Source organism: Podarcis cretensis (assembly GCF_951804945.1).
Source record: "Podarcis cretensis genome assembly, chromosome: 10".
Taxonomy (NCBI): Eukaryota; Metazoa; Chordata; class Lepidosauria; order Squamata; family Lacertidae; genus Podarcis; species Podarcis cretensis.
Genome location: NC_137179.1, coordinates 75,694,910 through 75,708,072, shown reverse-complemented (window position 1 = coordinate 75,708,072; position 13,163 = coordinate 75,694,910).

Below are 13,163 nucleotides of genomic sequence, written 5' to 3'. Positions count from 1 at the left end.
CCTTGAAACAAGATTTGAAATATTTTATGGATTCTAGTTTTAACTATGGAAATTTGGTTGACCTGTCGAGATGGAATAAAAGTGCTGTTGGGTCGGAGCTTCCCTGAGATCTGCTCTCTAGAATTAAAGAATATGAAGAAGATTGGCGGAAGGGATGTGGAGATGAGTTAAGAGCCTCGGACATAAGATCTCCAGATTGATGGACTATATGGAATTGACGGAAAGGACTGGCAGAGGCCGAGATCAGGAAGAGGAGACGGTGAAGAAGATTGGGAAATTTAAAGTCTATATAGGGAAACTTTGTAAAATTTAATGAGGGATAGAAAAATCTTGGAATGGAATTTTTTTGGCCTTAGTGGAAATGTTTTAAGGGGTTAAGTGTAAATAGGTATATTAGATTTAATGGGGAATAAGATTAAAAATATTTTAAGATAAAGGATTTGCTGAGATAACGTATAGAAGTGGAATACAAGGAGGGAGGTGAGAGGAGGTCAACAAAACAAGGGAATGAAAGATAGATTATGGTAAAGGTATGCTGTGTGTTAAATTGTTTTTGTTTTGTTTTGTATAGTTTATGGTGTTTAGATGTTAAGGTTGTGTTTTGTATTGTCTATATTGTATTGTTTGTTTGTTTTTGTTTCTTTTTCTTCTTTTTTTGTAAGCCTTAAAAGTAATAAATATCTTTCAAAAAAGAGAGAGAAATGGGGAAGTCTGCTACAGTCTGCTTTGAATCAGTTTGCCTATGCAAACAAATCAGATTTCCCTAGAGAAAACATTATCATTACACAGATACATAAAACAATGATCCCAGATTCCTGATACTTCACCCTTGTCCCTTAAAAAGTTTATTTTTAACGTGTGAATGAATAAGTATTAGCCACTCTCATGCTAATTCTCTCTCTGTGAGGGTCTTTATAGCAGGGGTTTTCAACTTGTACTACAGCTCCCATCATGCCTGATCATGGACCATGGGGGGGGGGGGATTGAGGGGAGTTGGCAGTCCAACAGCCCTGGAGGAAACCACATTAGTTATCAACCCCACTTTATGGTACTCATAACTGCACACTCAGCACCTGCATGCTCTGACGCACTAGGATGCTCAGACGCAAGGATGCTCAGGAATTGCTAAGTGAAGCCTTTTGAGTCCAGAGCAGAGAGGGGGGGGACTGCTGTTCAGCTGTGCTGAGCCCTCTCTGAAACTGGTAGACCCTGGATCAGCGTTCACTTTGGCAAGAGGGCAGTCTTCAAAGGAGTTGTACCTTTGAGAAGACACGACTCTTGTGCCCTTACTGCTCCATGTTATTTACTGCAATTGGGCCCCAATTCCTGCAAGGAGCCCAAGGTAGTTTACATGGTGCTTCCCGCTCCCTTTTATCCTCACAACAATCCTGCGAGGGAGATCAGGCTGAGAGGTAAGTGGCCAGCTCAAAGTCCTCAGATCAGCTTCACAAATCACAATGGGGGTGTGTGTGAATCTGGACTCCCCAGTCCTATTCTGATGCTCTAACCACTATACTACACAGACTCCCAGTTTAGGAGGCTGGAGCTGGAAAAATTGTGTCAGCTGCAGGGGTCTTTTTCTGCACAATTGCTATAAGGTGAAGAAGCCCTGCTCCTGGATTCCTTCTAAATCAAGATAGTTGGTGCCGGGGAGTAGCTCTGAGGTCTGGGCTGTGTGCATCATGTCTTGCTATTTTTACTAGGTATGTGCAAGTGCTGTAGCGCACGCGCGCGCGCACACACACACACACACACACACTTACACCTATTCAAACTTGGGTGATTTAGGCAAATAAGAGATGGTTATGAATAAACCCTGAGTCTATGAATTAACCTAATTCCTGTAATGCCTCACATCAAAGCAGAAATAATGATGAGAAAATACACCCGCTCTAAATTAACTTTCAAGTTTAATGCAATGTTCAGAATTTAGTATTTGTACTTTGAAGCTTTTTTTCTGCAAAGTCATGGAGAAAAAGGTCGCGTGAAGCAAGGCAAGCAACTTCTGAGAACTAAGGACTTGACTGCAAGGACCAAGAAGCTGATTGTCTCTCTTTGGCATTATCTTCCCCTCCTGCACCCCCCCCCACCACTGCTTTTTGTTCTTGGCTTTTGGGGGAACTTCAAAGTTAATTGCTTAATCTGTCTTTTCAGTGGTATTTGTGCCCATGTCTAAACACTTTATTGAATAAGAATGAACTTATGACTATTACGAAAATTTAGCACATATTCTCATGCTTTGCTTCAAACCAATTACATTAAGGCAATGCTGGGGTAAAAAAAATTCCTAAAAGTGTGCCTCCCAAATCATGAATGTGAGAGATACTACGGGTAATTTTCAAAAGGCTGATGAAGAAACATCTTGGGAGGAGGGTGTTGCCCTGCTTGGCTTGCATGAACTCAGTGGCCATGATGTTGATGATTTATTAAATTTGTAAACCACCCATCATCTGTAGATCTCAGGGTGGTTTACAGCAGGGGTAAGCAAACTTTTTCAGCAGGGGGTCCACTGTCCCTCAGACCTTGTGGGGGGCCGGACTATATTTTGAAAAAAAGAATGAATACAAATAACCCAGAGATGCATTTTAAATAAAAGGACACATTCTACTCATATAAAAACATGCTGATTCCTGGACCATCCACGGGCCGGATTTAGAAGGCAATTGGGCCGGATCCAGCCGCTGGGCCTTAGTTTGCCTACACATGGTTTACAGCAGGGATGTCCAAAGTCTGTTTCGGGGGCCTAATCCGGCCTGCCAGTTGGTTCAATCCAGTCCCTTAGTTCAATCCTAAAAAAGCTCTACAATTTTGGGGTAAAATTATAATTATTAAAAAAAGCTCAACAACTTCAGTCCTAAAACAAGATCAACAACTTTGGTCAGCCCTCGTGGCCCTTCATCAAATCTGGCCCCCTTTGAAAAAAGTTTGGTTTACAGGATACAGATTCAAAAATGATATAATCAGGTTGTGCCATCATCTAAGTTTTAGCAATCATTCAGGCGTACCACCATAGTTGTTTGACCAAATTTTATGGCCAAAGCCCTGCTGAGACAGGCAACTATGACGTATTGCACATGAGAGCATGCGCAGACGGCCTTCCATTCTGTGCATGCCCTCAAGTGCTCTATGTCATGGTTGCAGTAACTCAATCACCCGTCTGACCAGGCCCTTCTGAAAATTTAGGACCAGGGGAGGAACGGAGAGGGGAGCAGGGAGCTGCTGTGAGGACGTGGATCATGATTCTGCCACCGGCCAAATAGCCGCGCCACACATCTCAACTCAGAAAGCAGCATTCCGGAATCACTACCACTTGTACCCAAAGGGTGCCATCTTACCAAAGTCTGCGCTGCTGGAGGTGGAGTTAAGGTGTTCTCTTCCGTCCTCTTCTGCTAGGTTCAGTATCATCTGGGATTATGTGCAGGTTGTAGCTGGGGATCAGGGATCAAAGAGCAGGGAACTGTTGAACAATACTTGCGTACGTACAGTCTGTCTTAATATGTTTAGAAGAAAGTTATATCATGTTAATACAATTGATATTTGAATAAAATAAAGAAGTGACAAGTGCTCCATCACCCCAGTTCCTGTCACTCCTTGTCAGTAACACGAGGAGGCAATGTAGACCATAGTAAGAACAGAGGAAGCTGCCCTGTAGAGTCCGATCCTTCTGCAGACACTGACTGGCAGCAGCTCTCCAGGGTTTCAGGCAGGGCTCTCCCCAGCCCACCTGGAGATGGAGGGGGCTGAAACTGGGAGCTACTGCATGCAGAGGCGTAGTGGGGGGGGGGGCTGTGGCACCGGGCACAATTTTGTGAGGGGGCACAAACAGGCTCCTCCACAGCAGGCTGCTTCATTGGAGCCTGGCTCCATGGGAGGAGCTGCACCCTGGCTGTGGCGCTCGTGCCTGGCTGTGGCTCCGCCCCAGGGCAGGAGAGCAGGAGAGCAGGTGGCAGCACTGCTGCCCACCCTCCTTGGCCACAGCGCACCTTGTGCCTGGCTGCCGCAGCTCTGCCACCGGGTCAGGTCCGGGTCAAGCCCTTCTCGGTCGCAGGAATGAGCTCACCCTAACCATGAACTTTCAAGTATGTCCCTGGTCATCACAGGTCTCTCCTGTTAGAACGACCCAAGATACACCAGGAATTTAATCCATTCCCACATTTCATTCAAGAAGTTTTTAATGTTTGACATTTTATTATGTTTTTATATGTGCTGGAAGCAGCCCAGAGTGGCTAGGGAAATAAATAATAAAAGTATTATTATTATTATTATTATTATTATTATTATTATTATTATTATTTTTTCCAACCACCATGTTATAATTTCACATTTCACCAACCAGAGACACTTCAAGAAGTGAATTTTTGCATGCTCTTTCTAACCAGACCCAGACGTACACAGTTGTGTCTAGTTCTGTCACAGAAATCTGAAATTGGTTGCCAGGTTGCATTTTCCCCTGCTCCCTTCCTGAGTTGCTTCAACAGCCCTGGCTGCCAGACATCCTTCTTTACAGACAACTGTCTTTCTTTCATAGGCTCCCAGTTCAAAAGCTAAGAGAACTGTGCAAAGGGAGAACAGTGGCCAACACTTTTCACCTGTGCAAGGCTTAGCAGGCACACAGGTCCCCAGAGAGCAGTCCTCCCTAGGTAGATTTCTAAATGAGATTAATGCTGTCTAAATTTGTGGAGCACAGGCGAATCTGTTAAGCAATTTTTCTGTGGCAGTGCAACTTTTTTTGAGGGGGGTGATACGCAGGTGCTCATCTTAACTGTAGCTAAGGAAGTTACAGGCTCCTGATTCCCCTCTCTCTTTCTCACCATCTTCCTCACACATCTCAAAAATTAGAGCAAGGCTGCAAGGAACTCAACTGCAAAAATAAAGCTTGTGAATTGGGTCACTCTAGAAATAAATTAATTTCCATGCAATTTTCCAACAACAGAATGGGATATTTTTGTTCAGTCTTACAGATATATTTTATCCCCCTCCCATCAACTGTATCCGATTAATCACACTTTTCTCAGAAGGACTGTGGCCTGAGAGGCACATTTCAACATATATGTTGCCTCCATTCATTCAAATATGTGATCATCCCATTCAGTGTCTCCTATGCTGTTCAGATAAATCAGGTTATGCTACGTAAGATAGCGTGGAAACAGGAAAGGCCACACTCAGAAAATCTGAATTCAATCCTAGCATGGAACAAAATCTGAAAGCTCAGAAGCGTGTTGCTGAAAGACTAAGCATCACCACCTGTGTTTTAATATTAAAAGAATAAACATAACTTTAACAAGGCTATGCCTTGGATAGACCGTGTTTGTCTATGACAAATTATCAATTAGAGCAACCGTGCTTCCATTATTAATTGAAATATGCTCTCAAGCTGTTAAATCTCACAGTCCACGGATCACGCTTGACCTACATCTGGAGATGGATGCAGAGGAATAGAATTCCCCCTGTCCCTGCAGTCCTTCTAATGAGGGGGTGAGTCATGTCTTTCTTCTTCAGCAGATCGGCAGCCCCTGAAAATTCCCACTTGGGTGTTTGTGTCTTTGAGCTCAGTTGGCAGCTCAGCCCAAGTCGCTATTGGAATCCCTGCGTGACGTGAGGGAAAGAGGAGAAGGGGGATGTTTGGGTTTCACGTGGGCTCCTCAGGAAGCGCCTGAGGATGCTGTACGAGGTGCTCCTTCCCTTATTATCTTAGTAAGCGTGACAAAGAAAGAGAACATCCATGAGCAGGAGCACTGTAGCTTCAGGTATTAGGAACTGGGGGTGAGGAATAATACCAGGTGATGGTAATCACATCCTAACCCTCCCTGCACCATTGACCTCAAGGTACAGAAGGGCTGCAATATGAAGTGTGCTCACTCAATATTCTATTTTAAAAGAAACTTTTAAATTGTGATTGTTCCTCAGAAATCTTGGGCATATGCACGTGTACATTTAAAGAATCATGCAAGTCAGATTTTGTTCACCAAGCGACCCTAGTTTAGAGCAACACATGCTGGCCTTAGAGAACGTCACCAGCAAAAAAGGCAGAGTTTTTTGGTGTCTTACCTACCTCTGAAACACAGGACTTCGGTCAAACAAGAAAGTGAAATAATCATATCCTCATCCAATTGCAAGAGGAAAAATGAAAACGCTGTTTTATTGTTTCTGTCCTGTGGCAGCAAGTGCCAATTAAGTGTGCATAACTCTGCTCTGAATTGTGCCCAATATCTGCGTGGGTAGAATGGAAGATTAGAGTGAGAAACCACTGGACTTTTTTACAACCTGCATATTGTGGCCAGGGTGCAGTTACCATAGTGACCAAAAAAATGACAAGATTGCAAAAAAATAAAAATATCAAGCTGTCATACTCTGCCTCAAGGATCAACACACTGGCTCAACAGACCGCGTCACACACAAGACCACGGTTAGTCAGCTAAGCTTTCATTTCCCAAACCAATATAGTAATATGGTACATAATGGAAATCATAGAATTATAGCAACATTGTAGAGCTGGAAGGGACCCAAGGGCCATCTAGTCCAACCCCCTACAATGCAGGAATAATGATTTTCTGCCTTGTTGAAGAAAAAAAACAACCAGGTATCCAAGAAAACACAGTTCTGATCCAAGATATCTCACCACATCATCTAGTTTCGCCCCTTTTCAGTGTGATTATTTGTAATATGGTTTTAACAAAAGTCCTCAATTTTGACTGAAGTGTCATGATAGTATGATTATTTCTGCAGAAGGGCTTGGAGATATTTCGGTTCCCAGGGCAGAAAATCTACACAGCACTCCCACCAATCTGGACTGGCCGGAGACATTTTGCCGCTTGAGGCAAAACAGAAAATGGCGTCTGTCCTCTTGCCTCCTTCTCCACGGCTTCCTGAGGCAACTGGCACCCTGAAGGTTGTGGGGGAGAAGAAAGGAGGTGGAGAGGAGCAGGGGGAGGCAGAGGCAGCAGCATGGCTCTTCCCAGGTGGCAGCTACAGGCAGCAAGCACAGGAGCCAGTGGGCGATGTGCTCCTCGGGGTCTGGATCCGCCTCCCCTCCCTGCTGTCCCCACAACCTGCCACCTGAGGGAACAGCCTTACCGAGGCTAATGGGCCTGCCAGCCTTGTCACTAGGCAACATGCTCACAATCCACACTTGAGTGCAAGCCATATTTAAATGAAGAGGATAGCAGTTGCTGATCATTTCAGCAGAGCTTGTGAAGGAAAAGAAGACCGTGGATGGTGCTCCCCGCAGGTCGCATTTGTCTCTTTCGCTTTGCCTCTCTTACAATGGCAACCCACTCTTGCTGCCTGCAATGGAAATCTTACAAGCCTGCACCTGGACTTCTGCTACTTGCAATAATTTTTTAAAAAAAATAAGCCTGCATTTCAAATATCTGGCCAAAGTTTGCACATACACAGAGGGGGGTTTGTGTGTTTGTGTTTTGAGCATAGAACACATTAAAACGCACCCCACTGAGCACAAAGAAGACATGGCATATCAAGGCAAACCTTTGGAGAATTCTTTCCACCTTGAAACCCGCCTCTAGCAGCAGCTAATCTTGGAAACAGCTGAAGGTCCAAAATGCTAGATAACTCTGAAGCTGATGCACATCTGCCAGCTTCCAGCTCTCCTACGGAGGAAGACCGTTTAGAAATGACAAATGCAGGAAGGGGGTAGGAAGAGAGTGACAGCCGCTCTTTACAGGTAAAGGGAAATCATAGCTCTCATCTCTGCTTCATTTCACATCTCTTCAGGCACACAATCTACTGCAATTTCTTCTTGCTTCTTCCTTTCCTTTCCCTTCTCTTCCCTTCACCACCTCCTTTCCTCCATTCCATCTGTTCTAAAATACGCCACAAACCATAACTTTCAAAAAATCAGCATCAAACATTTTTCATAGCAAAAGTGAACTAGGCAGGTCTAAGATATTCCTCTAATACAATGTTCTGGAGATTTCTTCAAAGAGAGAGAGAGAGGCAGGGACAGAGAAAATAGAGATCCACTCAAAAATAATGCAGCTTGGCAGCTCTGATGATCTAAACCTGCAGAAGTTGTATCCTCAGATTCTTCTTTTATCTTTGTAACTAGGTTTTTTCCTTCCTGTCAGTTAGGACCCTTCCTCTCTTACACTCCCACACACATTTTCAGATTATCACAGCAGGTCGGATCTAAGAGGGGCAGTCAGGTAATTTAAACTGAATGATATAGCTGGTTGCAGAGACTCAGATGCGTCCCTTATTATACATCGCTTGGAGAGGGAGCATTCTCTCTCACTGTGGCGAGACGATCCATGCTGACTTAGGGCTCATTAAAGCTGGAGGAATTGTTTGATCGTCCTTCAAAAGCACACCCAGTTCTCCCAACTCAAATGCTGTATTTTTATGGTCTAAAGAAAGCTGTTTCAGTATGCTTAACGTAGTTTTCCTGTTGGGTTTCCCCAAAGGTGGGTCTTTTGCTGTGTTTAATAAAATGAAGCCATCAGTTACAAAAAGACTCCTGACTTGCCTCTGGAGGTGGGAAGGGAACTTTTAAGGAGGAACGTATTTCCCCCCTGGATTTATTTATTGATTTTTGCCAAGGAAGACACATCCCTGGGCAGTGTAGCTCTGTTACAGACCTAACCCTGCACCCTCCCTTTTAATCGATTTGCAGCAGGAAGGAGGTTTCCAAGCGTGTGAACCTAGAGGACTTAACACTGGCATCCTTTGGGCACATCAACAATTTGGAAAGGGGCCATGGGCTCTGCTGACAATCACCAAAATGGATGAAGGGGAGCCCTCAGCTAACCCACTTTTGGCAACCATTACCAGGCAGACAGGTAATGTCCACAGACCTCAAGTCCACCATTGCCTCTTCCTTGTATGGCAGTTGTGGATGAGAAATAAAAGGGGTGAAGAATCATGGAAGTGGAAGTCTCCTCATAAGCCTATTGACAGACCTCTCTCTCCCTTACACCCTGTGTTTTTAAAATGATATTTTCCCACCCTAGTGCTGCCTCCCAGACAACAAATCCAAGTCCATGCCTATCGATGGGCAATCTTGCAATTTTGCTTTCTCTCAATTTCAAATTTTAGCAATCTTAATTTTTTTGCACTTCCAGAGTTAACATTAAAACAAAAAACCAAAAACCTCCTCATGCTGACTTAAGGCTCATTAAAGCTGAAGGAATTGTTTGATCATCTTTCAAGGCACCATCAAACCATCTTAGGGACTCCACTCCAGATTTGTGTAGGGTTTACTCCTTATCCTTTTCTTCTCCAGAAGATACCCTGCAAGAAAATGGAGCTTTAGGCTCAGAGTTTTCCTTCTCCTAGAGGGGCTCCCTTCCCAGGTTGATGAGCCCCACCTGCCCCTCACTTCCCTCTACAGCACATGCAGAAACTGCCTTCTTGATCTCTGGTCCCACTCTTGGTCTTGTTCACTCAATCCGCTGGAGGCTGTCTTCACCTGCAGGGGAAGTCCCTCACTCACCAAGGGCTTGAGACCAAATACACCCTGCATAGGTTTCTAACTTTCACACTAAGATGCCTGAAGAACTGGAAGCAGCCACCACAAAGCCTAGAGCATATTCAGCCTGCTAGGCTTCTTGGATACAAAACTTAAAAGGGTGCAATTTCACAAACACACCCAACACTCTCCAGCTTACGTACATCCCAGGGGGAAGGGAGTAAGGAATACTACTAGTTTCCCCTTGATGATTCCAGAATAATATTATAAAGAAGCCAGGACCCTCTGGGAAAATATTGGTTTATATACTACAACTTTTATAGGTTTATCCTACTGAAATATTGATTCAGGATGATAGTGTTATTTTAATTCCCAGTTCATTTTGATTCACCCATCATTTTCACAGGCTCCAGTAACGAGGTGGCTTTTGGCTTTTTAGACTTTTCAGAGGCGGCGCTACTTTCCTCCCCTTGTGTTGTCTTTTAGGCTGAATGGAGACAAACGAACAAAAAATGTCAAAATGTAACTCAGGGATTTCCACACATCCTGTTGCCACGGCGACTTCTGGAGAAGTTGGGATGCCTCACAAGAAGCCTATCTTTTAAAAAGAGAGACTTGGTTTCACTCCTTGTTTGCAAGCAGGGATGAGCAAAGCCAACTTGCCGTCCGTGACACTTTTGAAAGTGTTAGTTCATCGATCGTGGTGCTCCCGTTTCTGCAATAATCTGTCATTTTTAAAATAAAAAAATGCATGAAAACATGTGTACAGTGGTACCTTGGTTTAAGAACAGCTTAGTTTATGAACAACTTGGATTAAGAATGCTGCAAACCCAGAAGTAGGTGTTTTGGTTTGTGAACTTTGCCTTGGAAGCAGAACATGTTTCACTTCCTGTTGAATGTGTTCCATTTGTAAATTGAGTCCCCTGCTGCTATGGGAAAGCACACCTTGGTTTAAGAACCCTTTGGTTTAAGAACTTTCCCCAAATATGCATTATTTTTTTTGGAGCTGAGAATTCCATTGCGATATGCAGTGAAGTACAAAATCCAAAACTGTCTGATCTGCCATTCATCCAGGAGTCATGGACCAGGTCAGTTCATCTGGTAACTCAAGGAGGTCACATTCCTCAAGCATCCTTCATTGTGACTGCTTCAAGGCGGCTAGCTGGCCACCAGATGGATCTTGGTCTCATCCAACAAAGCAATCCTTTTGTTCTTGACTTGTGCTTGTTGTTTGTGACTAGAACTGGCTTCCACACAATGAGCTCTCTGTGCGCTCCCATGGCTAAATGTCCACATGGGCTGGCTAAAGTGACTACAGCTGCTAAATGCACTGCACTGGCAGTCAACGTGATGCCCACCAGATGTTCTGGACCACAACTCCCAGGAATCTCTGCCTGCAGTTAATAATAAGGGATGATGTTGAGCTGTAGAACATCTGGGGAGTACCATTTTGGCTATCACTAATGGAGAACTCTTAAAATAAATGATACTCCCTTTACTGAACTGTTTACGAACAGTTCCATTTTTGCCCGAAGTATTTATTAATTTCATTTATCAATCATTTCCCATGAAACATCCCAAATCGATTTAACAATAGAAGCATCAATGTACGTACTCTCATAGAAGTGTGCATGGCCAGCCACATGAAGTCAGATCAATTTTCTATCAGTAACCTAAGTATAATTACAGCAGAGAAGCTGAATTAGAAGCCTAAGGCTATCAAAACATTAGGTACTGCCGTTTATAATATTTCCCACAAGAGATATATAAACACGACCAACTTAACCCTGACAGGTGCCCAACCATCTCAGAATCAGGCCCCACCACGCTGCTTTAAAAGATGCAATGAAAGCCGTATTGTTCTGCAGCTTTTAAAAACATGAACACAAAACCAGAGGATCTTCTTTTAGTGGAAAGGTCAGTGTATAAACAATGGCTAAGAGAGCCCATCCACAACAACATTGCTATCGAAATAATTTACTAGAATGGGAGAAATGCAACTGCTTGAGCCACATCCAAAATATCACTTGCAATCTCCTCCTGGGATTTTGTGCCTCTGGCAGAAGCAAGGCTAAGACCTGATGTGCCATCATCCACCCTTCTGAGATACGGTGGCAGTTTCATCCAAATAGAGTATCTATTTGAAGGTCATGCTTTGCTGGTAGGAATGAAGTTAATTTTTTCTCTCTTTCAAAAAGTCCTGCTACTTGGAAAGAAATGGTCACACTTTCGCATTTTAGCTCCTGCGGCTGTTGCCTTTTCATGTCACGTCTCGACTTCTTTTACGTCTGCATGAAGCAGCAGCAGCAGGCCGGGCGGCAGCATCTCTGCAAGACCTCTTGCTCTGGCTTGACGCTTCATGACCCAGGGGGACTAGACGGCCAGGGCCAGCCCAAGGCATTGGGGCACCTGAGGTGAACCACAAAATGCTCCCCCCCACCCCACCAGGGAAGAAGCGGGGAGTGAAGATCTACATCAGGAACAAGGTGGGAACAAAGAGCTACCTTGGGAACAAGGGGGCCATTGCGGGTGGGAAACAGGCCCCTCTGCATCATGCTGGGTAGGTGCAGAGCCCAGGAGACGCCAGGGGGCAGCCTCTGCCATTTCCTCCCTTGGGGTGGGAGGAGATAGCAGCACCTACGATTCGCTGAGAGGCTGCTGCAGAGGGGGCACTGGAAGGGGGGCTGTGGAGAAGACAGCAGAGCTGGCCTCCAAGGAACAGAATGCAGCCATTGTTGCCATCACTGAAACGGAAGCTGCAGCAGCAGGCGAGACATTCCTTGGACTACACCATCCTTCTTAAAATTGGGTGGTCTGCCCAGAAGGAAAGCCGGATGCACAGGAAGCAGCAGGGGAAAGAGGCTCCACTTTCTTCAGAGGAATAAAGCTGAGGCTGCAACAAGGCCAGGGAAGGTCCCACGTTGGGCTGCGGGGAGGCCAGCAAGGCACTAGAATGGCAGAGGAGTCGCTAAGGGAGTGCTTGCAACAGGGCATACCCATTTAGTCATGTGGAAGGGATCAGGCAAGGAAAGCCATGCCAGTCGTCATTCATCCCCTCCCAACCAGGTCCCAATGAAGTCAGTCCCCCCAACATGGTTCCAGTGTTCTTTTGTGAGGAGTGATGGGAGTTCAGAAAGCACATTTCTCCTGTAACAGAAAAGCCAGAGCCTCTTCGGCAGCAGAAGTTCTCAGATGCACCAATCAAATGGAAGACAGCTAACCAAATTTGGAGTCCTGTTTCCTGCTACAGGAGGGGAAGGAATAGGCAAGAACAGTTCCAGGCCCCCATCTGACCATTGCTGTAAACTGCAAACTGACAACCCTTTTACCCGTTGCTTGGCAACTGAAGATAACCAGTTGCGTGATGAACACACTTAGCACTGTGAAATATTTCATGTCATTTGAAAATACTGGCTATGGACAAAATAAGACTCTCCCCCTCAATGGACAATTCAAGACTTAAAGCCATCAGAATTCAGAGCTAAAACTGGGAGGGCCTCAAACTATACAGAAGCTGCCAGTCTTAAAAGCTGTGCAGGAACTGTTGGAAGCAAAACACTGTTCCTTTGAAAGCTAGCAATCCCTGTACCACTGCATTATTTCTTAAAGGGCAGCACTGAAATGTTGTTAAAGGCAACTTGATAATAGCAAGTACACTTTCCTGGATTCTGGCTTACTTAGTAAATTTTAACCACAAGCAAAGCAGATTTTGGAGGTGGCATGGGTGCCATCTTAAGTT